General features: G+C 52.3%; 1 protein-coding gene across 1 annotated transcript in view; it reads right to left on the reverse strand.

Annotated features, from left to right (window-relative positions):
* Nucleotides 1-11779, reverse strand: part of CACNA1A (calcium voltage-gated channel subunit alpha1 A) — a gene marked incomplete at its 3' end in the record, with an annotated part of 264971 nt that extends 253192 nt beyond the window's left edge. Inside the window, exon 1 of the mRNA XM_080715384.1 lies at nt 11673-11779. The remainder of the gene's footprint in view (nt 1-11672) is intronic.
* Between the last annotated feature and the right edge of the window lie 4483 nt (nt 11780-16262).

Here is a 16262-nt window from a genome sequence, read left to right on the forward strand (position 1 = left end):
GAATACAGTCTCAGCTACTTGGTGAGGCTCTCAGCAACTTAGTGAGACCCTGTTTCCAAATAAAATAGTGAAAAGAAAAAAAAAAAAGGTCTGGGAGTGTAGCCTGGAGGTAGAAGGCCCCTGGGTTCCATCCCCAGTACCACAAAAAATATATTTTATATATAAATATAATTTATATATAATATAAATTTATTTTATATATAAAATATATTTATATATATTTATTGTGTATAATATATTTTATAATATATTTTATAATATATTATATATATTTATTTTATATATAAAATATATTTTATATATAAATTTATATTAAAAATAAATAAATATATATATATATTTTTTACTCCTCTGTTGGTTGAATCCAAGTTGCAAAGCCCATGAATAGGGCTGGCTGTCTTTGTATTTTTTCAGCAGATATGTCAGGCTTTTTAAAAAGTATTAAGATGCAAAAAATAAATCAATAAAAGTGTTGTACGTTGCGTAAGAGCGTGGCGGGCCAGGGGAGGAGGGAGGCTGTGGCGGTGACTCTGGGCCCAGGCCCCGGGCTACCGGGCCCGAGCAGGCAGCGCCTCTGCCAGCTCTCCTCTCCTGACGACGAGTCTCCAGGCACTCAGAGACACGGGCCTCAGCACTTTGGAAAATCTGAAAGCTTTGGCAAAGCCTTCCAGCTGGGGGAGGAAGAGGAGAGCTGGGAAGAACTGGCTGGCAAGATGCTGGGGTGGCGGAAAGTAAAGTGCTTCTGAGGCAGAAAAGGTTTAGGAACCAGCTCTGCTGGGCCCCGGACACGCCGCCCGGCGGCCGCTCCTGCGTCCTCGGAGAAAGGGCAAGAAACTCCGGGAGCAGGAGGGCCGCACCCGCCCGCGAACCTCTCCCTCACCCCGAATGGAAAGAGAGCTCGCGCCGGAGCGGTGGCGCACGCCTGTAATGCCGGTATTCGGGAGGCTGAGACAGGAGGACCGCAGGGTGGAGGACGGCTTCAGGCACATAGCGAGGCCCTCGGCAACTTAATGAGACCGAGAATTCCTGTTCTGGCCTGGAGCCCAACGGGGCAGGGGGAGGCTTTCCCTTACAGAGATGGAGCCGCAGGAAGGGGGCAGCGCAGGGGGAGACCAGAGCACGTGGGGAGAGACAGACAGACAGACACACACACCAGGAGAAACAGACAGGGAGAGAACGGCAAGCCCCTTTTTCTTCTTCTCCCTTTCTCTGTGAGTGTGTGTGTGTGTGTGTGTGTGTGTGTGTGTGTGTGTCTACACACGCACGCTGGGGCTTGAATTCAGGGACATTTTACCTCCAACCTACACACCCAGCCTTATTTATTTATTTATTTATTTATTTATTTATTTATTTATTTATTTGGTGGTACTGGGGTTCCTGGAAGCCCTTCTGCCTCCGGGCTGCACTCCCACACCTATTTTATATTTTTTATTTGGAAACAGGGTCTCTTAAGCCAAGCACGGGGATTACAAGCGTGCGCCACCACGCCCCGGCGGCGTATATACTGGGAACTTTTAAAATGCTTATGCCTAGCTGGGCGTGGTGGCACATGTCTGTAATTCCAGTATGTGGGAGGCTGAGACAGGAGGCTCGCAGGCTCAAGGCCAGCCTCAGCAACTTGTCGAGGCCTTCCACAACTTAGTGAGGCCCTGTTTCAAAATAAAAAACAAAATAGGGCTGGTATGTATCTCAGAGGTAGAATGCCTTGGGTTCAATCCCCAGACACACACACACACACACACACACACACACACACACACACACACAGTGCCTATACCTTGGTGGGTGTGCAGATATACACCTATAATTCCAGTCATTGGGAGGCTGAGACAGGAAGATTTTAAGTTCAAGGCCAGTTGCATCAATTTAATGAGTTTCTGTTTCAAAATAAAAAATAAAAGGGCGGGGGGCATAGCTCAGAGGAAGAATGCCCCTGGGTTCAATCCCAGGAGAGAGAGAGAGAGAGGAGAGAAGAGAGGAGAGAGAAGAGAGAAGGGAGAAGAGAGAAGGGAGAAGAGATAACTGGATGAGTGTCAGCATGTGCCAATAAAACTTTATTTAAGCCGGGCGTGGTGGCGCACGCTTGTAATCCCAGCATTCGGGAGGCTGAGACAGGAGGATCGGGGTTCGCAGGCAGCGTCAGCTATTAGTGAGGCCCTCCGCAACTCCATGAGACCCTGTTTCAAAATAAATAATAGCCGGGCGTGGTGGCGCACGCTTGTAATCCCCGCGCTTGGGAGGCGGAGACAGGAGGATCGCGCAGGTTCGAAGCCAGCCGCACGTGCTGGCTTAGGAGACCCTGTTTCCAAATAAAAATGTAAAAATAGGTCTGGGAGTGTAGCCCGGAGGTAGAAGGGTTTCCAGGAACCCCAGTACCACCAAAAAAAAAAATAAATAAATAAATCAAAATAAATAATAAAAAAAATAGGGCTGGGGGTCTAGCTCGGAGGTAGGATGCCCCTGGGTTCCATCCCCAGACCCACAATAAATAAATAAATAAAGTTCAAGCGGCGGGCCAGACCTGACCTGCAGGATGGCTGGCTGACAGCTGCTCTGAGTCATTAGCAGGTCCCGCGGACGCGGTTTGCTTTCTGGAGAGCCGGTGCCAGGCGCCGCCAGGTGCCTCTCGGCCTCAGGGGGGGTCCGATTCGCTTTGTCGCCCCATCTATGGGGCACCTTGAATTTCAACTTGTGCCCAGTACCGATGATCAGCTCAAGGCCCTTGGCATTCCCACCACCTCGGAATATTAATTATTGCTTGGTGGCAGGAACCTCCAGAACCCTCTCCCTCAACTACCTTGAAAGATCCCACAAAGCCTTGCTGAGCACAGGCGCCCCCTCCCGCCGCTCTGGACGCGCTCACACTAGGACAGTCGTGCAACAGACGATCCCCGGGTCATCTGGTGCCCAGGCTGCCCTGCACGGAGGCTGGCCAGCTCCGCCCTTAGAGGCCGGGTTTTCCCTCTAAGCTGCAAACGCGTTCCCACCCTCCGCGTCCTCCAGGCCCCCTCCCCAGCAGCCTGCACGCAGCCAGCAGACCTGAGCGCCGAGGCTCAGACACCACCGCAGAGGCGCCCGCATCCACTGTATGCAGGACCCGGGTGGGACTCAGGGGTTCTAGCCCTGGCCACGCCCCCAGCCCTATTTTTTATTTTGGAACAGGGCTTCACTAAGTTGCTGAGGCCGGCGGTGAACCTGTGATCCTCCTGTCTGAGCCTCCTAAGTCCTGGGATGCCGAGCGTGCGCCCCCACGCCCGGCAAGTACAGTGCCTTTAAAACACAGGCGCTGGCTTAGGAGACCCTGTTTCCAAATAAAAAGTATAAAATAGGTCTGGAAGTGTAACCCGGAGGTAGAAGGGCTTCCAGGAACCCCCCAAAATAAATAAATAAATAAGTAAATAAATAAAATAAAGAATAAAAAATAGGGCAGGAGGTGTAGCTCGGAGGTCGAATGTCCCTGGGTTCCACCCCAGACCCGCAAAAAAAAAAAAAATAAATAAAAATAAAAAAATAAAAACAGGAGCTGGGCGGGATGTAGCTCAGCGGCAAAAACAAAACAAAACAAAAAAAGACCTCCTTTAAAACACGGGAGCTGCGTGGGTGCGTCGGTGCACCTGAAACCCCTGCCAGGAGGGAGGCGGAGGCAGGCAGATCACTCGAGCAGCCATGATTACAAGACTAACTGCAAGAGCCTGGTGTGTGCACAAACATGATGAAAGGAACCTCTGAGTGTGAGCAGGGCCGACATCTGGGTGGTGGACTCAGAATAAAAGGTTGAGATCTGTGTCCGCCCGCAGAGACCCGCGCACCCCAGCAGGCGAGGACCGCACTGCGGTGCCCCAGCCTGGAAACCCGACCCGCAGCGAGACCCCGGATCAAAAAGGCACCTGCAACTCGGGAGGCCGAGACGGGAGGATCGTGGGTCTGAGGCCAGCCGCAGCAGCTTAGCAAGACCCTGTTTCAAAATAAGGAATAAAGAGGGCTTGGGGTGGGTGTAGCTCAGAGGCAGAGCTCCCCCGGGTTCAGTAACACACGCAACCAAGAAAGAAAGAAACAGAACAAAGGAAAAGAAGAAAGAAAAGGCAAGCGGTGGACCCAGCCAGGTCTCCGCTGGTCTGTTCACTTCTGGTACTGGGCACCGGGCCCTGGAGCGCCCGACTCCACGCCGCACCCGCCCTTCTGACGTGAACTCATTTATGTATCATTATTGACTTGCCGTTCTGGAAATTGAACCCAAGAGCGCTACCTCTGAGCGCGTCGCGCCCCAGCTTCTTATATTTTTGAATTTTATTATTTTAAGCATTTGCTTATTTACTTACAGTATGAGGGGTTGAACCCAGGAGTGTTCTACCTCCGAGCTACACCCCCGGCCCTATTTTTTAATCTTTTTTATGTTTGAAACAGGGTCTCACTGAGCTGCGAAGGGCCTAAGTAGTAGCCCCCACCGCCGTTTTTAATTTTCATGTGTGTGTGTGTGTGTGTGTGTGTGTGTGTGTGTGTGTGTGTTTCTGGGGATTGAACTCAGGGACATTCTACCTCCAAGCTACAGGCCCAGCCCTATTTTATTCTTATTTTAAAACAGGGTCTCACTAGGTTGATGAGAGTATTTGCTGAAGTCTTTCCTCTAACCCGTGATCCTCCTGTCTCAGCCACACCAGGCATTTTCTTTCTTTCTTTCTTTCTTTCTTTCTTTCTTTCTTTCTTTCTTTCTTTCTTTTCTTTTCTTTCTTTCTTTCTTTCTTCTTAAACAGAGTGTCGCCAAGTTCCTGAGGCTGGTCTCAAACCTGCAGTCCTCCCGTCTCAGCCTCCCATGTACCGCAACTACAGGCGTGCGCCCCTGGGCCGCCCGGGCAGGTCCTCTTTAAAGATTAGATTCAGTTCACCGTGCTATCTATAAGCGGGCGTCCCTTTTTTTAAGCGTGTAAAGGGAGGCCTAGCGATGCCCCGGCCTCGGCGCGCGAGAGCGGCTCTGCACTGCTCGGCCTGGTCCTCCCTGGCGGCCCAGGGCAGCGGTGACTCCTCGGGGATGGACACCAGGCCCGCCCGCCTGGCCAGGCCCCGGTGCGTGAACCAAGGGGGCGCGTCCGTGTGCCGACCGGCTCCCAAAGGCCGGAGGGGAGGCCGGGACGGTGCCAGGTGCCGCGCCCGGTTCCCAGCTCGTGGCCACGGCGCCACCTGGCGGCCGGCGGCGGGAGCCTCCCCAGGCGGAGGGAAGGCCGAGGCAGGAGGACTGCAGGTTGAAGGCCAGCCTCGGCAACTTAGGGACACTTTCAGCCACTAGCCAGACATTATTTCAAAACAACAACAAAAGTGTTTTAAGTCTAGAGGTTTATCTCGGAGGTAGATGCCTCTGGTTTCAATCCCCGTACCACAAAAAAGCCCAAAGAGAAGATTTTAAATATTATCAACACCCCTCAGGAATATCTTTTATTCGTTTTTCTTTTTTTTCTTTTTTTCTTTTTCTTTTTTTTTTGTGGTACTGGGGCTCTTGGAAGCCCTTCTACCTCCGGGCTACACTCCTAGACCTAATATATATATTATATATATATATATATATATATATATATTAGGTCTTATTATATATAATTTATTATATTATATATTAATATTATATATAATATAATATATATAATTATATATAATTTTTGAAGCAGGGTCTCCTAAGCTATATAATAAATAATTATATATATTATGTATATATTATATATATAATTTTTTTTTGAAACAGGGTCTCCTAAGCTAGGGCGTGCGGCTGGCTCCTAACCAGCGCAATCCTCCTGTCTCCGCCTCCCAAGCCCCGGGAGGGGATTACAAGCGTGCGCCACCGCGCCTGCTCAGGAATATCTTAAGGGTGGATATAGTAAGTGGCCGATCACATTTCACAATGTATACAAATGTATCAAAATACCACACTCAGGACCTGTAACCACTTCAGGCCCAAAGAGAAGGTGTGTCGGCAACAGTGTATCTCTGTGTTGCAGTATTGGAGACAGAACCCAGGCCCTACCATTGAGCTACAACATAACTTTTTATTTATTTATTTTTTGTGGTACTGGGGGTGGAACCCAGGGGCTTTCTACCTCCAGGCTGCACTCCCAGACCTATTTTATACTTTATTTGGAAACAGGGTCTCACTAAGTTGCTGAGAGCCTCACTAAGTAGCTGAGGCTGGCTTCGAACCTGCGCCATCCTCCTGTCTCAGCCTCCCAAGCGCGGGGATTACAAGCGTGCGCCACCACGCCCAGCACAGCATAACATTTTAAAATATACTTTTTATGAAGAAGGACATGGTGGCACACCTGCATATAATTAGAGTACTTGGGAGGTTGAGGCAGGAAGATCACAGGTTAGAGGCCAGCCTCAGAAATGTAGGCCCTCAGCAACTTAGACCCTGTTTCAAAATAAAAAAAGAAAGCCGGGCGAGGTGCCACATGTTTGTAATACCAGTATTTGGAATGCTGAAACAGGAGGATCACAGGTTCATGTCCAGCCTCAGCAACTTATGAGGTCCTGTTTGAAAATCAAAAATAAAATAGGGCTGGGGGTGTAGCTCAGAAGGAGAATGCTCCAAGTTCAATCCCCAGCACAAATAATAAATAAACAAACAAACAAATAAATAAATAAATAAATAGGGCTGGGTATGATTCTCAGGTTGAACACCCCTAGATTTAATCCCCAGTACAAATTTGTGTGTGTGTGTGTGTGTGGGTCTGGAAATGGAACCCAGGGGCATTTGACCTCCGAGCTACACCCCCTGCCCTATTATTATTATTATTATTATTATTATTATTATTATTATTTATTTTGAAACCGAGTCTCACTGAGTTGCAGAGGGCCTCACCAAGTAGCTGAGGCTGTCCGTGAACCACGATCCTCCGGTCTCAGCTCCCGAATGCTGGGAAGGGGGAAGGAGGGTTGAAGAAAATGGCAGGCACAAAGAAACAGCAGGGCAGGAGCCCCTCCGACACGGCGGCACTAAGCACGGCCCACCTAACTCGGTGGCGGTAGAGACGCTCGGGCCCCTCGCGGGGACCTTTTGCAGGTAGAATCGCATCTGCCATGGCGAGCCTGGCTGGGGAGACTCTGCCAGGGGGGGAGACTCTGCCAGGGCGGGTTCCCACCCGGAGGCTCACACAGTTTGCGAAATAGTCAAAAATAGTTTCCACAAAGACGGTTCACAACATAGAACACATTACAACTGACGGGTTTCTTCCAAGTGTCGATGAGACAGGACAGAGGAACAGAGTGTGTGAAATGATAGAAGGTTTCACATAAAACCGTCCTGTGGCCGGGCGTGGTGGTGCACACTTGTAATCCCCGCACTTGGGAGGCCGAGACAGGAGGATCGCACGGGTTCAAAGGCAGCCTCAGCTACTTAGTGAGGCTCTCGGCAACTTAGTGAGACCCTGTTTCCAAATAAAACATAAAATAGGTCTGGGAGTGCAGCCCAGAGGTAGAAAGCCCCTGGGTTTCACCCCCAGGACCACCAATCAATCAATCAATAAATAAATAAAATAAATAGGGCCGGGGGTATAGCTTGGAAGTAGAATGTCCCAAGAAGTTCAATCCCCAGTGCCACAAAAAATAAAAAATCAGAAATGATGAGAAAAGGAAACACAGACCTTCCCGATTAGAGGAAATCAACTCTAAGGAGATAAGCAGGAAAAAGTGAATGTAGACCGGAAATTAGGATATAAAAACCTTTCAGAATGTTGTCGGGGGGATGTAAGAACAGCCTCTGCTTAGGGCCTCGTCTGAACTTTGCCAAATCGCATACGGACTGGGATTTGCCTTAAAATGTTTCCGAAAATCCAAAGAGGAAACAGGATTTGTGCTTCGAGCCTGGAAAAATCCTGAGAACTATTAAATCTGGTGACGGATGCGAAGGGTTCACCGTTCTCTCTTTTCGGGTATTTGAACATTTTCAGGAGAAAAACGCCTACAGAGTACATTATTCAGAAAGCGAAGGCAAACTTCCAAGACAGGAGGGCAGAAGAGTTCTGCACCAATAAATTAAGAAGCCAAAATCATTTAAAAATACTATGAAGCTCATTGATCTCTCTCCTTTCAATGTTTTTTAACTTATATTTATTTTATCTGTGGTACTGGGGACTGAGCCCTGGTGCATCCTGCCTCTGGGCTATAGCCCCAGTTCTATTTTATTTTTATTTTGAAACAGGGTCTCACTAAGTTGCCGAGGGTCTCTGTTTTGCAAAGGCTGGCCTCTGACCTGGCATGCTCCTGCCTCGGCCTCCCGAATATTAAAATCACAGGTGTGTCCACCACGCCTGGCTTCAGTGTTTTAATTTTTTTTTTCTATACTGGGGGTGAAAACCAGGGGCATTTGACCTCCGAGCTACACCCCCTGCCCTAGTTTTTATTCTTTATTTTGAAACAGGGTCTCACTGAGTTGCGGAGGGCCTCACTCAGTAGCGGAGGCTGCCTGCGAACCGCGATCCTCTGGTCTCAGCCTCCCGAATGCTGGGATTACAAGTGTGCGCCACCACGCCCGGCTCAATGTTTTAATTTTTATGTATATTTTATGGTGCACTCGATAAAGTTAGCAGAATACCTCTATAAATGTGTATGTTATAGCAGTGCTGGAAAACTTTGTTGTGCTGGTAGGGGTGGGAGGTCGTGCCTGTAAAGATGTGTCGGCTCTTTTCTCGGTCCTAGAGCTGGAAGCTGGCGGGCGGGGCACCAGGAGGCCGGTAGAGGAGGCCCTCGGGGCGGAGGCTGGGCTCAGTGGTGGAGCATCGCCTAGCCAGTGCAAGGCCTGGGCTCTATCCCCAACACAGACACGCACACGCACACGCACACACGCACACACAGACACACACGCACACACGTGTGCACACACACACGTGTCCTGATCCCAAACACCCTGCACAGCTTCTCTTCTTGCCTCAGATATGATTTATTTTCTCCTTTTCTGAGTAATTTGCAAGTAGATCTTTGCCACTTTTTATTGAAGAAACTCTTTGGTCAAATGGTTTATTTTTTCTTCCTGTATGTATTTATTTATTTTGTACCATACTGGGGGTGGAACCCAGGGACATTCTACTTCTGAGCTACATTCCCAGACTTACTGTTTATTCTTGATTTTGAAACCGGGTCTCACTGAGTTGCAGAGGGCCTCAGTAAGTAGCCGAGGCTGTCCGCGAACCGCGATCCTCAGGTCTCAGCCTCCCGAATGCTGGGATCACAAGCGTGCCCACCACGCCTGGTTCAAATGGTTTATTAAGAATTTGAGTTTGAAGCCGGGCGTGGTGGCGCACGCTTGTGATCCCAGCATTCGGGAGACAGAGGCCAGAGGATCGCGGTTCACAGAAGCCTCAGCTACCTGAGAGGAGGGGGGGAGCGAGGGGGAGGGGAGGGGAATGGGGCAGGAGGAATGGAGTTTTGGGGTCCGCCCGTGCCAGGTTCAGACCCCAGGCCTGCGATCTCCAGCGGGAGGCGAGGGCGAGCTGCCCCCTCTCTCTCCCCTCTGGACAGGCGCGGTCAGGTCACGGTGCTCCGGAGGCACCAGTGGGCGCTCCCTGCGGTCGGCAGTTAATTTACTCTTGGGCAGTGCTGGTTTTAATTATTAAATTCACTTCTGCTTCCCCTAAAAAGCAATCTCCGCCAGGCGTGGTGGCACGCGCTTTTAATCTCAGTGGTTGGGAGGCTGAGACAGGAGGATCGCAGGCTTCTAATCGCCTCCACCTGCAACTTAGTGAGACCCTGTTTCAAAATAAAGAATAAAACAGGGCTGGGAGCAGCGCAAGATGGAAGGCCCCTGGGTTCAGCCCCCAGCGTCACGCGAAGAAATCTTTTCAGCAAGTCCATGGAAATTACTGACTTACTGCAGCCCTTAAAGAAACCGCGCTCTTTCTGAGAAAACTAACAAAATGTCTCTTCAGAAAGGAAATAAAAGGAATCAAAAATAGAATGGGAGCCGGGCGTGGTGGCGCACACCTGTAATCCCCGCGCTTGGGAGGCGGAGACAGGAGGAGCGCAGGTTCGAAGCCAGCCGCGCTGGCGTAAGAGACCCTGTTTCAAAAATGTAAAATAGGTCTGGGAGTGTAGCCCGGAGGTAGAAGGGCTTCCAGGAACCCCAGTACCACGAGAGAGAGAGAGAGAGAGAGAGAGAGAGAGAGAGAGAGAGAGAGAGAGAGAGAGAGTAAATAGAGACTACACAGGGAAGGGAGACGGTGAGCGGGTGGGGAGCCAGGGTGAGCCTGGGGAAGCCGAGGAACAGCCTTTAATGTGGGAGGTGTGGAACAGGTGCACCCGGGTTCATCAAGGTGGTGGGTGATAAGTGGGTGGGTGAGTGGGTGGGTGGTAATTCTGTGAAAGAATGGGCGTATGGGTTGGTGAACGGGCCTGTGGCTGGGTCCACAGATGGAAGGGGGCTGGGTGGCGCCTGACTAGGTGCTGGGCTGGGTGGCCGGGCGCTGAGTGCCTGCACTGAAGGGCGGCTGGGTGGGTGGTGGGGAAGGAAGGAGGGAGAAACTGAACGGCCAGATTAATCAAATAAACGAGAGGCAGGTCGCTAGACAGAAGAACGAGTGGACGAATGATGGATGGCCAGGAAAGTTATACGGGCTGGGGTGACCCCCGCCCGCTTCCCGGCGATGCGCAGCGCCGCCGCCAGAGGGCGCGCGAGCCCCGCCCGCTCCCCGCGCTCAGCCTCCCTTCACCCAGCCGACTGCCCTCGACGGGGCGTCCGACCACGCGCCTCCCCGGCGCCCTGCGTTCCCGCCAGCACCCCGCAGCCCACCTGGGGCTCATCCTCCCCCTCAGGAGACAGAGCCAGCGGAGCAGGGACAGGCGGCCCCGCGCCGGCCGCCCCGGGCCCCTCGGCCTCCCACGGGCCGTGCACTCGGGGCCAGGGGACCTGCATGGCCGCCGGCCCCACCACCCTGGTCTCCGCGTCCACATCGCCCCCGGCCTCCCACGACGGTCCTGCCTGCCCCGCTCAGCGCCTTCAAAAAAGGCTCTTGAGGAGCTGGGCTTTCACCACGGCTGCCTTAATCACCAAATAATAACCCAGAACCCGCCCCGCTTGTCATCCAGCCTTCGGGAGGCTGAGGCCGGAGGATCGCGGTTCGCAGACGGCCTCGGCCACGTATTAGTGAGGCCCTCCCCAACTCAGACCGTGTTTCAAAATAAAGAATAAAAAATGGGGCAGGAGGTGTAGCTCGGAGGTCGAGTGCCCCTGGGTTCCAGCCCCAGACCCCCACCACCACCACCACACACACACACACACAAAAAGAGAATTTTAAAAAATGCTGGGAGTGTGGCTCAGAGGTAGAATGCCCCAGGTTCCGTCCCCAGTACCAAAAATAAAGTGCAAGGCAGAGCTGGGCCACCCTGGGTGGTTCCCACAAGATGACCCACTCAGGGGCCACTGGCCAAGAGGAGGGCAGGTGCGGCAACCTCCCGACCCCACCTCAACGCTCTGATTTAGTGCCCTCGCCTCGGCCCCAAAACGACGGGTTTACAACAGGTGCTAGCGATAAAACCGGGGTTCCTTGTGTCCTCCCAGAGAGCAGCCTCCCTCCACCCCCATCCCACTGCAAATATTTGCTGACATGATCCCCAGGGCCGGGCCTCCAGCCAGCCACAGCCTACGTTAGCCTGGACTTCAGCAGCCGCAGGGTTGTGCCGCCCCCACCCACCGCACTTACTCCCATTCTTTCCTCCTGGCCTGCGGGGTGCTGTGGATTTTGTGCGCCTGGTGGGCCAAGATGACATCCCGGTGGTCCACCACGCCACCTCGCCGCTTCAGAGGGGGCCCCTCGAGGCCGCTGCTCGTCCAGGGGCACGGGGCGTCCTCCACCAGGGCCCCGTCTGGACCTGGGGACCCGGCATCATGGCAACTGAGCGGGGACGACATGGGGTCAGGGACCCGGGAGGTCTTCCCCATCCATGGGCCTCACTCCGAAATCCCAGGGTCGTCTGCCTCCAGCACAGTGAGGGAAAACTAGAGAGAGGGAGAGAGAGAGGGAGACAGAGCCAGAGTGAGAGAGAGAGAGAGACAGAGGAGAGCTGGGAAGGACAGCAGAGGCGCCCTGCTCGACCCTTCCCGGGAAGTTCAGATGGCTGCAGCCCAGCGGGACTTCCTTGACAACGGGGCTGGGGCACCGCCTCCCAGGAGATGCCCGGCAACCCGCAGTTCAGTGGCCCCAGAGCCCCAGCCCGCGGGCGCCTCGCCCTCCTGGCCCTGACACTCAGCCGGCGGGGGCTTCCCGGGGCGCCTTGCGAGTGCCCGCCTCGGTGAGCGCCTGGTCCACCTGCTTCCCGCTAGGCTTGGCTCCTTTGGGAATTGGGTTTTAAAATGTTTATTGACTTATGTATTTTGTGGTGCTCAGAAGAGAACCCAGAGGCACTCTACCTTCAAACTACGTCTCAGGGTCTGTCGCTGAGGCTGATCTCAAGCCTGCGATCCTCCCGTTTCAGCCTCCCGTGTGTGTTTGATCTGTGGCTGGTACCCGCAGACACGGGGGTGGGCGGCTGGACTTGAGAGTCGCTGTGAAGTCAGCGGGCCAAGGCCCAAGCTCAGGGCCAGGTGTGCGGGCGACAGGGGAGCGTGTCTGGATTTGCGCGGGAAGGGGGCCGGCCCCCCAGCGCCATCACCAGGCGACAGGGCAGCCTTCCAGAGCCCCCGTAGTGGACCCAAAGAGCCCCAGCTGTCCCGTGTGCACACGGGAGAAATAAACATGGCCCAGCTAGCAGGCGCTCCCCAGCTGGGCATTGGTCCCAGGCACCTGCCAGGTCTCATAATCGAGTGTACCAATCTTCCCCTCTCTCTCTGTTTGCCCAACACAGTGTGAAAAAAAAAAAAAACACCAAACTCATGGGATGTGCTCCACCTGGAAGCAGCCAGGCGCCACAGAGAGCTGGTGCTGAGAGGAGGGCGGGGTGGACAAATAGAAGGTAGTTGGCTGCAGGAGCCGAGGCCTCCAAAGGCCTCGCTGTGGGCTCCACACCCCCTGTGCTCACATCCTCACCAAAGCCGCACCCTCGCAAAGCCTGGACCACCTGCATCGCCATGGCAACCAGATGGCACCTGGTGATGCTCCTGCTTCATACAGCCGGGTCCAGGAGCTAGGGAGGAAAGGCAGGGAAGGAAGGAGTCTGTGACCTTCTTCTTATGTGGACAGGGACAATGACCCAGATCTCCCGGCCATCAGACTTCACCACCAGGAGTAAAGGTGAGGTGCTAGCTGGCAAATAGGAGGAAAAGAACCAGCATGAGGCCGCACACCTGTCAACCCAGTACTTGGGAGGCTGAGGCAGGAGGCTGAAAGGTTTGAGGCCAGCCTCAGCCAATTAGTGAGACCCTCCGCAACATAGAAAAACTCTGTTTCGCCGGGCGTGGTGGCGCACGCTCGTCATCCCCGCGCTCGGGAGGCGGAGACAGGAGGATCGCGCAGTTCGAAGCCAGCCGCGCGCTGGCTTAGGAGACCCTGTTTCCAAATTTAAAAATATATAAAAAATAAGTCTGGGAGTGTAGCCTAAAGGTAGAAGGAATCCCAGTACCACCAAGGAGAGAGAAAGAGAGAGAGAGAGAGAGAGAGAGAGAGAGAGAGAGAGGGAGAGAGAGAACAAAGAAAAGAAAAGAAAAGAAAAGAAAAGAAAAGAAAAGCTCTGTTTCAAAACAAACAAAAAGATGGGCGTGGTGGCGCACGCTTGTAATCCCAGCATTTGGGAGGCTGAGACAGGAGGATCGTGGTTCTTGGACAGCCTCAGCTACTACTTAGGCCCTTTGCAACTCAGTGAGACCATTTCAAAATAAAGAATAAAAAAAATAGGGCTGGGGGTGTAGCTCAGAGATAGAATATTCCTGGGTTCCATCCCAGTACCCCAAAAAGCAAACAAACAAAAAATAAAATAAAATAAAATAGGGGTGGGAGTATATCTCAGAGATTAAATGCCCCTAGGTTCAATCCCCAGCATGAACGCTAATTTTTTTCTTTTTTTTTTTCTTTTTTCTTTTCTTTTTTTTTTTTGTTTGTTTTTTTTTTTTTGTTTTTGGTACTGCAAGTTGAACCCCGGAGCATTCGACCTCCGAGCTACACCACCTCCAGCCCTATTTTTTATTATTTACTTTGAAACAGGGTCTTACTGAGTTGCAGAGAGCCTCACTAAGTAACCGAGGCTGGCCACAAACCATGATCCTCCTGTCTCAGCTTCCCAAGTACCGGCATTACAAACTTGGGTCATCATGCCTGGCTTATTTTTTTATTTTTTATTTTTTGTGGTGCTAGGATTGAGCCCAGGGTCATTCTACCTCTGAGCTATATTCCCATCTCTATTTTTTATTCTTTATTTCGAAACAGGGTCTTACTGAGTTGCAGAGGACCTCACTAAGTAGCTGAGGCTGACGATGTCAACCCAGACCCTCCTGTCTCAGCTTCCCAAGTACTGGGATCATAACTGTGCGCCATCATACCTGGCTTGGGCCTATTTTATTTAATTTGAGGATATGGAATCCAGGCGCATTTGACCTCTGAGCTACAACCCCCAGCCCTATTTTGTATTCTTTATTTTCAAACAGGGTCTCACTAAGTTGCCGAGAGCCTCACTGAGTAGCTGAGGCTGGCTTCGAGCCTGCGCGATCCTCCTGTCTCAGCCTCCCAAGCGCGGGGATCACAAGCGGGCACCACCACGCCCGGCGGCTTATTTTATTTTGAAGCAGGTCTCACTGAGTTGCTGAGCTGCCTCCAGCCTGAGCTGCTCCTGGTCACTGTCCAAGCACTGGGCTGACAGGTCTGTGTCTTTCAGATTTTTGCTTTTTCCTTAAACACTGCGGCCAGTGTCCCATGTGCCAGGCTCTGAGCTGCTTCAAGCATCTCTGTGGAATGGTCTCCTAAACACATTTTATTTTTTTATTTTTTATTTTTGGTGGTACTGGGGTTCCTGGAAGCCCTTCTACCTCCGGGCTACACTCCCAGACCTATTTTTACATTTTTATTTGGAAACAGGGTCTCCTAAGCCAGCTAGGCTGGTTTCGAACCTGTGCAGTCCTCCTGTCTCCGACTCCCAAGCACGGGGATTACAAGCGTGCGCCACCATGCCCGGCTCCTAAACACATGTTAAAATTTGACAGAGACCGTCCTCTGATTGAGGAAGCCTCCTGGTCAATAGTCAGTGACCCTGGGAAGAGACTAAACTCCTGGCCCTTTTCTATTTGGTTTTGTGCTGGGGACCGAGCCCAGGGACATTCTACTCTGAGCTATATACCCCAGCCCTCTTTTGCTTATTGCTTTAAAACAGGGTCTCACTAGACTGCCGAGAGTCTCGTTAGGCTGCCCAGGCTGTCGTCAAACCTACGCCCCTCCTATCGCAGGCTCTCAGGGCCTGGGGTTCCAGGCTGAGCCCCCGCTCTCATGCCACGAGGCCGGGAGCAGAGAGAGCGGGAGAAGAGGGCCAGGCCCGCGTGCTGTCCGCCAGGCCACACCTCCTGGCCCAGCTCCTCCCGCACACGTCTGCACAGCCGCCACCCAGGCATCCACCCGGATGAATGCGTCCACTGCTGGACGTAACCCTCACGGCTCGATTATGTGCGACAGAACCACAGGAAGGGCGCAGCCCGCAGCCCAGAGTGCCGCGTGGAGGAGCGCCACCTGCCGGCCAGGGCGGCCAGGACAGAGCCGGGGCTGTGGCGCCGCCTGTGATACAACCAGGGGCCTACTTGTTACAAAGCCGTTCCTGACTTGGTCGGCCTGTCTGCCATAAAATTTTAAAAAATGGTACAGGCAGGTTAATTAAACAGTATACGGTTGTTTTCTCATAGTTTTAGAGGATGAACTGTGAAATAGGGCTGCTCGCCAGGGCTCCTGCAGAGGACTTTCCTTCTGGCTTGCAGACAGCCACCTTCCTCCTGTGTCCTTATGTGGCAGAGAGAGAGAGAGAGAGAGAGAGAGAGAGAGAGAGAGAGAGAAGGAGAAAAGAGAAAAAGAGAGGGAAGAGGAGAGAGAGAGAGAGAGAGAGAAGAGAGGAGAGAGGAGAGAGGAGAGAGGAGAGAAGGAGAAAAGAGAGAAAAAGAGAGAGGGAAGAGGGGAGAGAGAGGAGAGAGGAGAGAGGGAGAGAGAGAGAGAAGGAGAAAAGAGAAAAAGAGAGGGAAGAGGAGAGAGAGAGAGAAGAGAGGAGAGAGGGAGAGAGAGAGAGAGAGAGAGAAAACTCTGCTGTCTCTTCTTATGGGGAAGTCACCCATCATGACGGTCCCCAACCATCAACAACCTCTCATGAACCTAGTGACTTCTCCAATTCAT

This window comes from Muscardinus avellanarius, assembly GCF_963383645.1.
Source record: "Muscardinus avellanarius genome assembly, chromosome: 18".
NCBI lineage: Eukaryota > Metazoa > Chordata > Mammalia > Rodentia > Gliridae > Muscardinus > Muscardinus avellanarius.